Genomic DNA, 16719 nt, shown 5'->3' with positions numbered 1-16719 from the left:
TATATATATATATATATATATATATATATATATATATATATATATATATATATATACTCGAATTTGAGGAAGTTTTTACTTATACAAAATGAATTATTGTCTATTCTAAATCGTCGATATTTTATATGAAAAATAAAAATTTGCAATTTAATTGTTTGATACATTCGCTTATACAGAATTAGAATGCACAAGTTTGAGTGAAATATTTAGACTCGTATTAATAGTCATTAGTTGAAATTCGTCTCAAATGAGGTACTCAGGTTTAATCTGGTACTCTAGAGTTAGATGAGAATTTTTCAGTTAAATCGCGATTACAGATATAAATGCTGCATGTATCATAATTCAAGTGAAAAACATAGTTTGACACTGACAAACACTGACTCTCTGAATAAAACCGTAAATATCTTATATGAGACCAGCTTCAAGTGACAGTTATTGAGTGGCAATATTTTCACTGTCGCTTCGAATGAAAATACTGCACATTCCATTCGTTTTGACTGAAATTTCACTCCAAGAAATTTAGAGTTGAGCCTTTGAAAACAATTTTGATGCAGAGTTTCGCGGAGATAATCGGCATTGCTGAGTTGGCGTTAGTTCACTCGGTGTCTTATAATAGAGATATTCTGCGCGGGTGATGTGACAATACGTAGATAAGAGTTCGGTTTGCGACGGATCGATTACATCAGAGGCCGATGAGGCACGACACCGATAGCGGCTGGAGCAAAAATAATTTCCCGTGTTATATACTCGGACGACTGTTGTGTGGGAAAGCTTGAGGCCCGCGTCGAGAACTCTGAGGAACAAATTCCGAACGTTTTTACTTCTAAATAATCGAAAAATTGACGTCTGTCGGCTGCCTCTTACATAGACGCGAGAACTGTCTATTCCCGCGCGGGCAGTGCGCATTAGATATATCGAGAAAAAACGACGAATCGCGTCATACGTCATGTGCGTCGGCGTGACTACAAACGATCATTAATTACTCCTTAATCTAACGTTCACAGGCGCATCGTATTATTAGCGATATGTGATAACGAGACGATTGCGTCGCGTTGCGTAGTTGCGAGAACGCGTTTCCCGCTAATTCCGAAACTATCGCCGATGATTTCCCCTACGATGATTGCAAATGACTTTGGTCCGCGAGCAAATTGAGGTCGCGTCTAATTAATACGAGCCGCGCATCGCGGCAGAAATCGCAATGTGAATTTAGAAAATCGGCGTATGTGTAAATTTCACAAATCCCAGAGTACTTTATTCAACTCCAACAGATGCGATTGTAAGTTTGTGATACTTTCGGATGCATTCGCGATGCTATCTGGCTACGAAAACGATCAGCCACGTATCGATCTACGTCCCAAGAGTGTTTCCCGTTAGATATCGGAGACACCAACCGTGTTTTCGAACTTTGATTTGCGGCACTTTCGAAAGCGGACAGGTCGCATGTGCAGATCGTGAGCGAATTGAAAGTTGTCGTCAATAAAAGCGACGATTTAGATGACGACGCGTGTCTAAAGCGGATTATTCCTTTACCTGGAAAATACATGTCGACCGTAGACACGTCCTCCTATATTACATTTAGTCGCATTTTTGTACGAGTTTTCACACCCTATGCGACCCCACCGAGTCATGAGTACGTGCGTGTGTGCGTACGCACGCGTGTAAGTCGCGTGTATGCTACCGAATCGTCACTGGAATATAGAATACGTTTACATGTGCTCTGTTCTCTCGTGTTGCGTCTCTCTTTGCACGCTTTTGGGATGAAAACGGCATCGTCGTCGTCGTCGTCGTCATCGTCGTCGTTGTCGCCGCCGCCGCCGCCGCCGTCGTCGTCGCCGTCGCCGTTGCCGTTGTCGCCACCGACATCGTCTTGTTGCTTGCTCCTCGCTTGAAGCACATTCGCCTGGCGAATATATAAACAGCTCATAAAAACGCTAATAATCATGAGCTTATTGCATATTAATTACGCGATTATTTAGATGAGACCAAGTTGTCACGCGTCCCTTTAACCGTGATTCTCCCTCTCTCTCTCTCTATTTCTCTCCCCTTCGGTTAATTCGTCATTCACGCTTTGCCTTATCGAAAATGTCAAAACAGTTTGTCTCACGTGGTTCATGTGTCCTCCCCTAATTTCCCGCGTGACTTTCTAATTTCACAAATTACGATCGATAGTTCAATGACCATCATACTTTCCTCGTGAGAATGACGAAGGTGTCGGCGCGGTCGACGACGCGAAAAGCAAGAAGGAACCGAGTGACTTACGCGTTTTTCGACGCGCGGAATCGAACGATCGCGTCCGTGCGTTTACGCGCACACATCATGCGCGCGCGCGCGCGTCATACACGTGTGCGTATATACATGTGCCGCGACTCGATGGCCGTGGCTATGGCCTTACAATTTCCCTCTCTCTCTTTCTCTCTCTCTCTCTCCCTCCGCTCCGAATCGCGGGCGCAACGTGGCGGGAGCGAGAGAACGCGAGAGGTTCGCGACGACGACGGAGACGGCGAAGTTCGAGCGTGCGAGTGAGCAAGAGAGACGCGTCGAGGCGTCGCGGGTGAGAGGTAGACGGGGCGGGGGAGAGAGAGCGAGAGAGAGGGAGAGTGTCGCGAGCGTATCTAACCTAGGATAGTGGCGTTTAGTGGCGGCTAGGCTAGGCAAACCGAGAGACTCACCGCTCGCGCGTCGCGTTCAGTGTTCCGCGCGCGCCTCCGGCCGAAGCCTCTGCTTCTTGTGTATGTCTGCACGTTGTACTAAACCGCGTTCTGTCAACCCTCTCTCGCGACCGCGCGATTGAAGACAGAGGGATGAGCAGATAAACGAGGCTCTGGGTCCTCTGTCTTTTATTCCTCTTTTGTATTTTCCTCCCGCGCGCTTCCCATCGCGAAGTGTGCCTCAAAGCATTCGGTGTGAAAAGGAAGATAAAGCAGGTGGAGGCTGCGTTGTTTCACTCGAGAGTGTGTTATCTCGGAGATGTTCGACGGAGAGACCGACGGGATTTTGAATAGCATCAGTCGTATGGACCATAGCGTGGCCGGGATGAATAGTGTTAGCGATAGAGTTGAAAAACTCGACGCGATTGACTGCGTAGACTCGCGTCGCAAGAGCAAGTGAACGACGAACGTACGGAGAGACGAGGGAAGTGCGAGATTTCTTCTTCAGAGTCGTTCGCGAGGAGATTCCGCGACGCGCATCGCAGTTAAACTCGGATCAACTCGTTCACAGCAGCTGCTTTTAAGTCACGGTCGGAGTGAACTTTAGTTATCACCGTCGAGACGATATCGACGGTCGTCGCATTACATGAAACTTTCCGCGCGCTCTGTGTTACCGCGTTCCTTTCGCGCACGTGACAGCGTCACCGGAGTGCATCTCACGGACATCGCGTGGACGAACCTGCCGCGACTACGGCATCCGCGTCGCGACCGACAGTCAGCGTCACATTGCTCGTTTTCGCTAATAAGAACTCTCCCTGAGGGGGAGGCAGCGCGTGCGCGTGTGTAAGTGGACGTGCGACCGCGTGCGTGCTTGCGTGCGTGCGTCGTGAACACGCGCGTGTGATGCAAGTCGCGTGGGTTGTCGCAAACTCTCGCGCCAATAAATAATCGCGACGTATTTCGCGCTCGTCTGCACTGTATCTCTCTCTTCCTCTTTCTCTCTCGGGAAGAAACCGCCGCGAGGGTGGGAAGACCCGTCGCGAGCGAAGAGGGAACGCGCACGGTGGTTAGTAAGTGCGGAAGGAATCAGGTGCATTACACAAGCCTCATTCGGGTACGATCGTTCGCGCTTCACTTCCTCTTCCTCGAGTCGCGCGCAGAAGTAGACAGGAGACGACAAAGGTAAGGGACTCTATTGCTTTTCTCCCTTCAATCGTTCTCGGCTGATTATTTCGAAACTTGTATGTAAATTATCCGTGACCACGCACTCTGCTAATTATTGTGCAAGCGGTTAATGAAAAGTGCAGCGGAGGAGTGGCGTAAAATAATTTTCCCAGGGAACAATTTAGAAAATGATATTGCTGTTCTTGTTTTGTAAGAATGCTCTTTAAGTCGCATTTAGTCGACGTTTTTTTCCATACTGGAGTACTCTATAAATCTCTTGGAGCGGATTTTCATTCAAGAAGTAGAGTATACACCTAGTCATTCATATTTGAGTCATTCGAATTCTTCACTCTGAATCGTTGAGTGAATTTTTACGTGAAATATTTTGAAGACAGGATCTGGCGTACTCTATCGTTACCGAAACTATGTACACTCTAATCTATCGAAACATTCGCTTATATGGAGTCAAAATCCACTTTAAGCTTGAGTGAAACATTCACTTCGATTTTGACTGGCAATATTTTCGTTATTATTTCGAATAAAGATATTGTTACTTCTTACTTATTGTGAGTGAGATTCCACTCTAACAAATTTAGAGAATGAGAAACTATTTAACTTCTTAGGTATTGTACATCACTATAGCGGCTTTCGCGTATGTCATCTTTCTGAACGGTACACCACTATAGTGGCTCATTCTTATTTCTAATAAATTATAATTTATTCATCTAAAATCTAATGTATTCTAATGTACTTACGTAGTGAAAAGCATTACTAGACACAAATCGCAGTGTTGCATTGTTTTCGCGCAGTCTGCGTTGAACTTTGCCGTACAGAGATACAGCTCCACGGAAAGTCCTGCAGTATCTAAGAGGTTAAAAATATTAAAAAATGATTATTTCGCATCGAAATAAAACAGATTATTCGTTGTCAGTGCATATTTCCCATACTAATTATCCACGTTTTATCAAAACAATCATTTGCTCAGAACATTTGATCAAAACAAAGAAAGGTCGTTGACAACGTAATTACAGTTACGTTTTGAAGTTGTAGTACTAGTTTATGAATCGATCATATATCCATTTCCCTGGCGAAACTCGCGAAAAGTGAAAAGTTTTATTAAACTCGTGAATGAAAATTTTAATTTTTCACGAATTAAGGTGAAGGAAACAAACATATGATCGATTCACGAGCTACTGCTAGAACTTTAAAACTGCATCACAGATGCATTTTAACATTATACGAAAGACCCGCGAATCTTCACTCGATGAATCCGACGCCGAGAGTCGTAGCTGCCGGCCAACAGCCTCTGAGACGGGATTCGAATCCTCGCGTAAAGGTTAAGCCGAGCGACCGTGACAGTTAAAAGCGGCGGCGAAGCGCCTCGCCCACGCGCTATCGTTCGCGCAACGCGATGCGACGCACGGCCGTCGCGTGCGTGGGACACGCGCCGCGTTGCGCTCGCAGGCACGCCGCGGAATAGCGGAGAAGAAAGAGAAGGAGGTGGAGGAGAAGGAGGAGGTGGAGGAGAAGGAGGAGGAGGCAGGCGGCCGGTTTGTGATAGAGGCGAGACGCGACGATCGAATAGCTGGGCCGCCGTGCGTTACTTAATAGGAACCTTTTCGCCGAGCGAAAATCAAACGAACGGGCGAACGAACGGGCGACCGGACTCGCCGTGAAAACAGACGACTCGGTAATCGCATACGATCGAGGAAGTGATCGCGAGCATTACGCCTCGGTACGCCGTAGAGTATTGATTTACATAGAAATCGCCTGGACCCCCTGAGTGTACGCTTACTTCGCCCGACGCTTCCACCTGGGGATACTCAAATTCGATCGGGTGAATCGACGCTTTTACTCCTCATTTAGCCGCGGAATCAATGCGAGTACCTCGTTCGATATCTCGGTTTCCGTCTCGGAAGAACGTCGAAATGCATCGCGCGATGAAACCGGTTGACTTGTTCATTCAGAACGTTGATTTTGTCGTGTAACTTGCTCCAACATTTCGTTACAATTTCTCGAGGAATATCGGTGGTTTATAAGAAATCGTTAATAACAAGTAGATGATAAATGAACGGCTAATAATTCACTCGGAATAACTAAGAAGAAATGTGGTGAATCCCCTCATCTTCGAGAAAAGAGATACAGGCGCGGGTAGATTGAACGCGAACAGGAACACGTGGAACTCTCACACATCATACGCACACACGCGTGTATTCGCGCGCTCAAGAAGGAGGGAGAGAGAGAGAGAGACCCGACTATATTTTATACAAGTATTTTCAGCCTAGGCCAACCTTCGGCCCTCGAGCGGCGATTCCCCTCCTTTCCGATTTGTTTGCGGCGTCTGCGGTTGGCTCAAACGCTGGGTACTCATCTCGACTCTCTAATGTAGTTAGAAGGTTTATAGTAAACCCGCGGTTCCTCTATCTATCCTTTCTCCTCCTGATTGAGCACTTCATCTTGTCGTCTCTCTGACTTCACATGTTTAATATCCTTAGAAAGCCGATTAAACATTTTTTTAATTGGTGTAATCTATCCTGATGAAAAACTAGGGAAATTGCGAGGGCAGATTTTGGAATTGAGGATTTAAGAATGTATCGGCTGAAACACATAGTAATAAAAAAGAACATAGCGAAGAATAGCTAATAGATAATAGATGTGATAGACATAAGAAACACCGCGAGACGATAATAAAAAATCGTGATAAACATGTTGCGAGGAGACAAACGACTCGTTTAATGAGATAATGCCATCGGGATTGACAAAATCGAAACAATCTTATAAAAACAAGACGTATTGGGCCCGAGGGACTAAAAAAAAATCGCGCGCTTGTGAATTAATGACGTTTTAGACTGAAATAAAAATTCAGTTTCTCAAAGCCTAATTCGTAGACTCTCGCTATTGTGTCTGCGATTTCTCCTATACATCTTCGAGTTGCTTAAATAATTAAAAAAAATTCCTTTTTGTGCCTGAAGAATTCCAGTCGAACTCACACGCAGCGAAATAAATTACGGCTCAAGGGGCGTCGTATATTTTGTAAGAAAATTTCAAACAGTCATTATTTTATTGTAAGAGGAAAATTATCTATAGATTATTAATGATGCTCAATTTGGACAAATTATAAGTTAGAGTCGCCAGCAGGTCTAAATTCTGGCCATAAAAAAATCGGCCGAGTCACGTCAAGGTGATTTAATCAATCTTGACGTTAACACAGCGGTACAGTAAACTCTACTCTATTCTGTCTTATTCTCTCTTAGTTCCCGCTCTCTCGTTCCTCTTCGAGCGGTTACGTGGCGACCTTCGTGGCGCCCAGGGCCGAGGGCCAAAATCGTCTGGTGTGTGTTTAGTATTGCGCCGTTACACGTGCGATAAATATTGCGATGGCAAGTGCCATAAGGGCCCCGTATACGCGCGGGAGACCTTGAGACCACGTGGACTCGCCATCACGGTCGTCGTCCCCGTAAATCGAAAATCGCATTCTCGAATCCTCACTGCCGGATAAAAGCCCGCGAAACTGCGCAAGAGAATATCTCACCTCGAAGAGAACGCTCGAATCGAGCAAAAAATGAAAGATTGAAAATATGCATCGCATGAAAATCTCAAAAGATTTGCGAGTAAGAAGAAAACTCGCTTGTTATTTCCCCGCTTGAGAATTCCCGCTTAGGAAATTTTCTTAAAGTATTCTACCCGAAAAATAATTCATTCTACGTTAATACCAATACAAAAATGTCCTTCAAGTTTGGGACAGAATTGCTGAGTTTTCCTCGAATTTTTCCGAGCGCTCTTCTTTTTTGGGCGTTTACTCTTCCGGAATATCTGCCGTATCGCAATTGAGGCGCAACTGGCCGCGCCGTATTTTCGTCTTTATGTACCTTGGCAACGAATTGCACGCATCGTACGCACGGATGACCCTGAAAGGCTCGAACGCCGCGTGAATGTTTAACCGTCATTGCGCACGATCGCGCGCGAATTCTATTCCGCGTTTGCACGCACGCCGCTTGTACGGGTGGTGCGTTGATAGTCAATAACATCGTGCTCGTTGGCCGCCAGGTGTATGTATTTCCTCGTGTACGTCGAAATGGATCGTCGTCCCTGAACACGCGACACCACGTGGACCGACGTGTGTGTTCGCGGAGCCGAATCAAAATTTTGTCTCATTCCTATTCGCGTCGTCTCTAACAGCTCTCTCTCTCTTTCTCTCTCTCGTAGACGCGCTTATGTTTATTTCGCCCCGTGATGTTTACGCACTGATAAATTATTCGCAATAATATGCTCGGCATGATATGGATATGTCCAGAGAGAGCGAGAGAGCGAGAAAGCAAGAAAGAGAGAGAGAGCAAACTGAGAAAATAATTCTTTCCATCTGGTGTCTAATTTTCGGAATACGATACGAGAATAGAGCAAGATAAAATAAACATCTCTATTATTATCACACGCGCAAGACCGTGGAGTTGATATTTTTAACACTGCAAATACCAGCGCGAAGTGGAGGGGGAGAAAAGTTTTTCGCTGAAATCATAATTTTACGTTTTATTTTCACAATGAGACCTATTTGTAGTGTTATCAAGTAAGTGGAGGTTGAAGAGCTCTGCTCATCTTCCTCTGCACAGTAGTGGCAGGATTCGCGTTACTCCTGTATCGTACTAATTGGTCGATCCCGTCGGTCGTTCCTCTAATTGCGCACCTAGTCGTCGAATTGCGTCTCAAATCGAGATGACTTCGTTTACGTTTTTACTCCACGTGTCGCGATAGACACGCTACATGTCCGAAAATAATCTGCGCCGCGTCGTAGCAAGTTCGCGGGTCGATCGCGGGTCGGTCACTTTCCAGCCGTGATTTTCACGACACGCTTGTACGACACTTTGATTATGATTTTCACGCGCACGTGCGTGAACTTACGAATTCGCACGAGTCTCGACGTGTGGCGCGGATCCTTCTGCGCCGCATTTGGCACGGAAGCGCGCAACCATCGGCTGGTCATAAAATGCAAATCGTCCTCGAGAATCAACCGGCAGCACGAAGATTCTCCTGCGCGTGCGTTCTCGCCGTCGTGTTCGCGCTCTCGCAAAAGTGGGAACGGCGGAATGCGTGAATTTCTCCTCGAGACATTCGTTTCGTGTGTCGAGGCGCCGGCCAATATGCGCGCGAAGTTGCGGTCGAAAGCAAGCTTCGAAAAACGGCACGCATAATATAGGTCACCGACGCACCTGCTCGATCCCTCGAAGACGTAAGGACGAGAGGAGCGAGCGGACCTTGAGGGAGGCTGCTGGTAAAAGTAAATGACCTTACGGAAGCGAGAAAACGGACAGGGCGCGGGCGGTGTGTACGCGCGTGGATGTGTATACGTATAAGTGTGTGTATATACCGCGCCTGTGAGCGAGTTGGGGCGCGCGCGCGCGCGTGTGTGTGACCTATCCTCCGCGGGTCTACGAACCCGAATTGGGCCAGGGCCTTGACTCTCGAGTATCGCGGGTTCGAGGTGGCGTCCCTCCTGCTCGTTCTCTCTCTCTTTCTCTCTTCGTCCTCCCCGAGGTCTGTTCCCCATGCTCGCCGAATATCCGCCGCGTGAAACTACGGCCTTCCTCGTGCGTCTCGAGAGGGGCATCAGCTAGACGTGAACACACGCGTGTGCAGGGCACCGCCGTGCCCTGCGCGTGTGCGTGACGCAACGAGCGGCTTGGTCGCCCTGCGCAGCCCGGGTCGCCCCGGGGACCATGGGAAATGCGGTCATGGTCAAGGACCGGTGCACGGACCGACGGAGAAAGTTTTTGTATCGACCCGATCTCGTTTCGGCGCTTTTGTATCGGCCAGGGTGGGAGCGATCAATTTCGCTCGTTCGTAGCGCGACCGCTCGCCTCTTATAACGCGCGAGTTGTCACGGGCGGAAATCGCGTCGCGTTAGCGGGACGACCCGAGGTCCCGTTTTTGCACAACTAAAGTCGTTTTTGCAGGGCCGCTTTTGCGACAGTTCGCGCGAATATCCGGCTCGTCGTACAGCTGAGAGTTCGTGTTCGGAATACACGATGATAAAAATGATAATCCGCCGTAGCGAAAAGCCTTCTCTGAGCATTGACGGGGCTTTTCGCGCAACATTTTATGTTAAATGTATGGAAACGCGCACGCATAACAATAGATAAAAAGAGTGTTTTGTACGGCTTATTCTAGTTTCATGCAAAACGGAAACATTTTCGACAAATGTTCCTCACAGGAATCTCTATATTGTAGAAACCGCGACGTTTTTATTCTCACAGAGTGGAATTAATGTCGGAGGATAAGGTTATGTGTGAATATGTTTTCCGCCTTTGTAAATAATGATTTGGTCAAGATTTGTGCAAGCAATTATTTACCTGCTTGTGTTCCAATTATTCCGCGGTTACATAAGAGACAACTGGATTTCTTAACATGCTTCGCAAGTCTCATCGCGGACTTGATTCACTTGGAAAAATTTTCCTCCCATTCGTAAAATAATGTCCAATAATTTGTTGAAAAATTTATACTATAAAAGGGAAAAAGGCAAGATAGAAAAGTCGTATCGATGTGTACTCTTCGCAATATGTGCACGTAGCCATCGAGTCGCGCGAAACATGAGTGTGATTTATGGGTAACTCGGACCATGAATCACTTGCAACAATGTACATCGTGCGTTGCATCGCACGTAACAGTCGATATGCCACAACGTAAGGCTGCGACAAATGATCGATTTTAGCGGACACGTAAAGTTTGCAGCACCGCGCTCGCTTCACGCAATATACCGTTTTCTTTTTTTTTTTTTGTCACATAAATCGTCGAGAAAATCGCTAATAGACAGACTGTCGAGATTCTAAGATCCTCCTAAGACGAGAATTTTGCGATCGTGTCGAAATCTCACATTTCGCGAACTTGTTTCATCGCGCTTCCCGTCCGCGCGAGTTTGCTGAATTTCGCGTTCGTTGCATGCAGAAAATAATGCGGAAAATACTGCTGATTCGAATGTTATTGTTGCGGCCGATTAAACAATTGCAGCCGCGGCTGCCTTCGGCTCACCTTGGAACGATTTACCTTCGAAACGGCGAAATACGTCAGTGTATATACGCCGCCGTTCGTCGATCGAGCCTTCTCTCTCTCTCTCTCTCTCTCTTTTTCTCCTTCTCTCTCTTTCGTTCGCTTGTTCGTTTTCGCGCAGGAATCGGCGCCGAATGCGCGTTTAAGAATGGCAGATTTTGAAATAGCACCGGGTAAATACCGACACGCGAAGAGTTGCGCCTTGTGAAGGCAAGTTAGAGGATAATTAATGAAGCACGTATCGAGCGTTCTACTGACAAATGCAACTTTTTATTTTTCGAACGAGTGTATATTGCTTTCCGCGCGAATTAGAGGCTCGCGCGTTTAAAGCATTTCTTGCAGTTTGGCGGTATCCTTCGTTCGAAAGTTTCTATTTTTTAAGTACCTCGGCTCATCCAAGGCGAAATTTTAGCCCCACTTTGGGCCCGTGAACTTTCTAACTGTATATTCTGAAGTGTATGTGTATGTGTAACACACATGGAAATTGAGATCTTACTTAGCGTCTCTAAATGGCAGAAAATACACAAAATGCCATTTGCAGGTTCCAAAGAGGATCCCTCGGCAAAGCAGATTAAATAGCAGATTAAATAGAATCAAAAGAATTGATATAGGCTTCAGAGTGTCAAAACAAGTGTTGAATGGGATATTGAGATTGAAAGTAGGATGAAAATTTCGACTCGACTGGTAACATCGAGTTGGTGTTTTCCTAATCGTAGTCATTCAGGTCGAGCGATCACTGAATAGTTTGTGCATTTGCGTTTCTCCACGTGAAGTAAAACGTGAAGCAAAATAGCTGTGGGATCAACACGTAATAGTCGTGGAGAGAAACGAAGGTAACGGCGGATCGTTAGCGCGCGGATAACATTGACACGAATTTAACGGCAGCGAAGCGTCGTCGCTTTGGGGCTTGCAAAAAGTGCGTGCACACGCGGAAATTCTTGCCGGGGCGATCCTTCGTCGCGAATCGTGACGTCAAGACAACGTCCACCGCGTCGCGCCGCGCGGAGAGCTGTGTACGGAATATAACAAGCAGAACGTTACCGACAACACGACAACTTGTATAATAAAGGCGGAAGGTTGCGCGAACTTGGAAGGCCGCTGCACCAACGTTATCTATGCCACCTTCGGCTTAACTTCCTTCGTTCGCGAGCAACGCGTCCGCAAAACGCTCGCGCGAATAAATCGAAATCTTAGAAAAGACAATAGTCCTTTAACACAGTTATTGTACCAAAAATATATATTTCACAAATTAAAGTGATTATATATTTGTCGGATATTAAATTATATTTTATAGACATAAATATAATTGTTTAATGTGTCTAATTTTTCGCCGTATCCAACAAAATTTACCTGTTTGAAAAAATTTGTTTTGGTTTAATCATTAGAAACAACTGTTACTGAAGTTAAATTCTTTATAATTATGCTCTCCTCTCCTCCACCTAAATATAATCCTTAATTATGACAATAATTTAACGATAATACGATAATCTTGATGACAAAAGTTCGAATATTAATAATCAAATTGAGGGTGGAGAGGACACGTCGAACAATACTTGCGCGAGACAGATGAAAGAGAGAAGACAAAAAGTAATGAAGTATATCGGACAAGTGTGGCGCCTGTCAGGCTCCATACGAGCAGTTTAACTAGTTAAAGGTTAATTGCGACCCGGACTCGATAGACAAATGCATTCGCTATTACTTAATACCTTTTGTGTGGCTCGTCCCGTCTTCAGCATCGCGACGATATACGACACACGAAAGCTGTGTAAGCCTGGAAGGACACCGTTGCACGTTTCCTTCACGCTAACTTCTTCATTTTGTTGGTGTGAAGAGAGCTCCTCCATCCCTGGTCCGCCTACGATCGCGATCGCTTAGAACGTGACTCCGCTATTCGAGTGGAAATCTCGCCAACTTTCCCTCCCCGGCTCTAGTTACTCGATACCTAGTATCTGATTTTTATTCTCTTTCTTCCCCTTTTCTCTTTCTCGTGCTATTTCACTTCCAAATATTCCCCACCGCGCGCATAAAAAGATTCGTGTCACTTATTTCGAGCTATTTCAGAAGTAGTGGCGAAGAGTCGCGGATATTTCGAAGCAACTCCGACTGTCTCGTATATTTGCGCAAATACGCGCGCGCACGCGAATACACGTTTATTTACACGTTTATTTCTCTTTCTTTCTCGCTCTGCTTCTCTTATGCCGCTGTCGACTAATTGGGTTAGGGTCGTTAATCGGTCTCGGGCTCGCCTCGAAACACCAACGCTCGCGAGAGAATCGCGAGGACCGTTGATCCTTGATCCGAAACCGGTTGCAACGCCAGCGGATTAGGGCACGATATGCAAAGGAGACGCGGAGAAAAAAAGGTATTCGCCCGACATTCGTGTTTATTGGTCGGAGTAGGAAGTCGTCGTAAATTAGCGGCATAAAAGAGTGTACCGCTCGTGCGTACCTCTCAAACTCGCTCGAATCGTTCAGTCGGCGAATTCAACTTTAGCTGTACACACAAGAAAAATACACACTGCGTTCAAGTAAATACTACTTGTTTGAAGCATTCTGTAAGTTTACATATCCGTAAATCTGCCACAAGCACATCATAAGCATCGAATTTATTCGAAATAGATTTCGTATCTCAGCAAGTTTAACGTTTCACAATCGAGAATATTGAGTTTAAAATAAAAATTTAATTTGCTTGCTCACTCAGAGTCGAGTCAACTTTTTATTCGATAAAGTTTTATAATATACTGAGAAAAAAAATATTTGAACATTTATTTCTGGAGGATATAAAATTTATTTCCAGAGATGAACTTTATTTTTTAGAAATAAACTTTATATTCTGCTAATAAATTTTCAAGTATTTTTTCTCAGCGTATTCATGTGAAGAGAATAAATTCTACTTTGGAATACATGATAATGAATCTTTCTGACATTTAAGATGAGTACATTTCAAGATTATTGTCAAGAAAATATTCTCGGTTGGAGATAGCTAGTGCTTAAAAGAAGGAAAGTAAACGGACGCTTTCCTCAGCGCTAGAATGATGTTTTTCTGTGTGTATGTGTAACGCTTGAGAAACGTAACATTCAGCTTCCCCGACAGAAATCATTAGATACTTGCGTACGAAGAGTCATCGGCATCACGCGGCATTAGACGTCCAGTCGCGTTCCGAATCGAACGCAGCTCAGATTTGATCCCCGGATAAGCTCCACTAATGTTTCCGACGAGACAAATGTGGCGTGCGATAAGCGATTAATCGGTTCGGCTGTCCGGCCAGCCGGAAGGCTGATATTAATTAGCTCCCGCGGGTCAATGAATCAGCGTCTCGTCTAATCGTTTTGATTTCGCGATGCGTGGCGCTCCGGCCAAGATCCTAGGATTGATCAACCGCGAGATTTCGGGCTCGCGGAGGCGCACCGCGATATTAATCGATGCTCGCGCTTATGGACCCCCGCGGCTCGCGATAATTGGATTCGCCGGTATCCGTTCGCTTTCTCGCTGCACGCGCGTGCGCATTCCTAGATGCAACGTCGCCGGTATCTCTCCTGCATGATAAACAGAAAATAAGCGCGTCCAATGGGATCTAATAAGCTCGAGACACCGTTCAAAAATCGCCGTACGGTCGGACGATTCGTAGAATAATTTTGGAAGCGGGGAAATTATTTTTTTTCGAGACTCGAACGTTTTCTCTCCTTCTTTCAGTGAACGTCACTCCGCTCGCTATTTCGAAGCGCCGATTAACTTAACAGCACCTAATTGGATCCTCGAACAATTACGATCGCGTACGACGAAAAAGCCGTTACATTCTCGCCCGGTTCGCGTTTCTCGCCTTCGTCTAGGCGTACAACGTCGGACGGGGAGATATAATTCCACGACGAGACCGGTATTTTTGGCCGTGACGTAAGAATCGGTCATTTTGAAAGTACACGGAGGAAATGTTGTGGTAAAAATCACCACGAAATCTTTTTATAACTCCGAACTGCACAGAATTATAAGATAATTATATATATATATATATATATATATATATTTGTTTAAATATATTACACACGTGTGTATTTGATCTTTTACTACATAAAAATTGTTTCAATTACTCGAATGGTTTTTATATCGTGCATTTAGCGTCTGCAGTAATTTACACTGTAATTCACTTCAGTATAACCCAGCTTTACTAAAGCCGCTAAAAAAAAATATATAATTTTAATGTAATTTTTATCGTAATACTTTCTCTGTACACACGAATTTTCCTCTATTTGGCGAATAGACGTTCAATTCCGTCATTTAAGAATAGAAACGGGACGAAGCAAGTATATAAATTCGTAGGGCTTGACGGCTGTATCAGGAAGTGCATACTTCTAGCTTTGATAAAACTTCTCACGTGTAAGGACACAGGAGACTCGCATGATGTTGGTTGTGCGAGAATTTTCCAAGGCGCATTGCTTCGCCGAATTTTTCTCGCGCCGCGCGTTCTAACGATCGCATTACTCAGAGCGTGTTGAGCCGCTGACGTCAACGACCTTCGATGATTCTGTCTATCCTCGAGCGATTCTCCCACGAAAAATGTCCACACGTTGAAGCTGGTTATGTTGACACAAATCCGCCATATTTTATTCCACTCCGGGAAATAAAATGAGCTTCTTATTTGCGGATCATTATTGTCTCACGTAATAAGCGTCTTGAATAAGCGGGATACAATGCGGCGATTCGGTCTGCTATATACAGCGGTTAGTCGCGTTCATTCCCGACTGTTGACCAGTCGGGAACATGACAGCCGCGCGCGCGCGCAGATTTGAACGCGCGCGAGTTGTCAGCCTCCGTCGCCGGGGAGACGCGGATTGTAAAACGCGTCCTTACGGCATCGCCGTTATTGAGGCCCATCGAACGCATTGAAAAGCGACCGTCGCCTTCAAGGAAGTCGCCTGCTTTGTCATAGTGATTAAGCGCGCGCGATCCGATTGTGTGCTCGCAGGCATTCAAAATAATATAATGCGCCGGAGAAATTCCTCTCGGTCGTTAAATCCAAGAGTAACTCGCCGTCCAGTCGATAGTCGATTGTCAATAGTCCGGTGCGATATTTGTTGACACGGTCCGGACAATCCGCGATTGTGAACGTGTCCGCCGTTTGAAAAATGTTAAGACAATACCTTGTGGCGTAACAATAGGATTTATTTAGCAATGCTGAAAATCCGTCCGTGGGGCTTTTTGAGAAGTCGCGTTTTTTCCTCCGGTTAGAAATCAAAGGTTTTTCAAAGACATTTCCGGGAAAAAAATAATTTTCCGACTTGAATAATCGAGTCGGAAATTCGCGAACGAATTGGGAAAACGCGGGGAAGTGCATCCTGTGGAATGTTTGCGCATCGCAAACAGGATGAATGCACTCGGCGCGCATTTGTCACAAATTATTCACAGGAGCAACGCGACGATGGCCACTCATACTGGGTAATGTCCCGCGAGGGACAAAAACCAGGCGGATTCCAGGCCACAGATTTTAACAGATGGCGGCCCTTGGCTTCCAGCCGGGCGTGATTGCTGATTTCTTTACGCATGGCTCCCGCGTGTGTCCCCAGTTTTTTCACGATTTATCTTACGAAAAATCGACTCCGGGTAAGTCGTGGATACTTGCAGTGTCGAAAGATCGAGACAAAATTAGAATTTAAAACAGCTCGATGCGCTAACACTTGTCTATATTTTCATCAGCATCATTCGATGTTATTCAGAACGGGAAGAAAATAGCTGAATTAACTGAACTTTCATAACTTCCCTTTACGTGAATATTTCTCTTTATATTTTAGACATCTGAATTCGAGCATTTAACTTTTCAACTGTTTTAATATTTTAACACTTCTTAATCAAGCGTTTTGTTTTATTCATAGCTTGA

At 45.4% G+C, this 16719-nt stretch overlaps 1 protein-coding gene across 4 annotated transcripts in view; it reads left to right on the top strand.

Annotated features, from left to right (window-relative positions):
• LOC116841865 (ecdysone-induced protein 74EF) overlaps positions 1–16719 on the top strand; it is a 241750-nt gene that overhangs the window by 28837 nt on the left and 196194 nt on the right. Inside the window, exon 1 of one of the 4 annotated variants that reach the window (XM_032810302.1) lies at positions 2515–3830. The exons of the other annotated variants lie outside the window; for them this stretch is intronic. The gene's annotated coding sequence lies outside the window, so the exon portion shown is untranslated. Of the gene's footprint in view, positions 1–2514; positions 3831–16719 lie in introns of those variants that run through there. 4 annotated transcript variants of the gene reach the window in all.

Source organism: Odontomachus brunneus, unplaced genomic scaffold (assembly GCF_010583005.1).
Source record: "Odontomachus brunneus isolate Ranch 3 - 2012 unplaced genomic scaffold, Obru_v1 Obru_scaffold_019, whole genome shotgun sequence".
In the NCBI taxonomy this organism is placed as follows: Eukaryota; Metazoa; Arthropoda; class Insecta; order Hymenoptera; family Formicidae; genus Odontomachus; species Odontomachus brunneus.
This window is presented reverse-complemented; position numbering and strand designations above follow the sequence as displayed.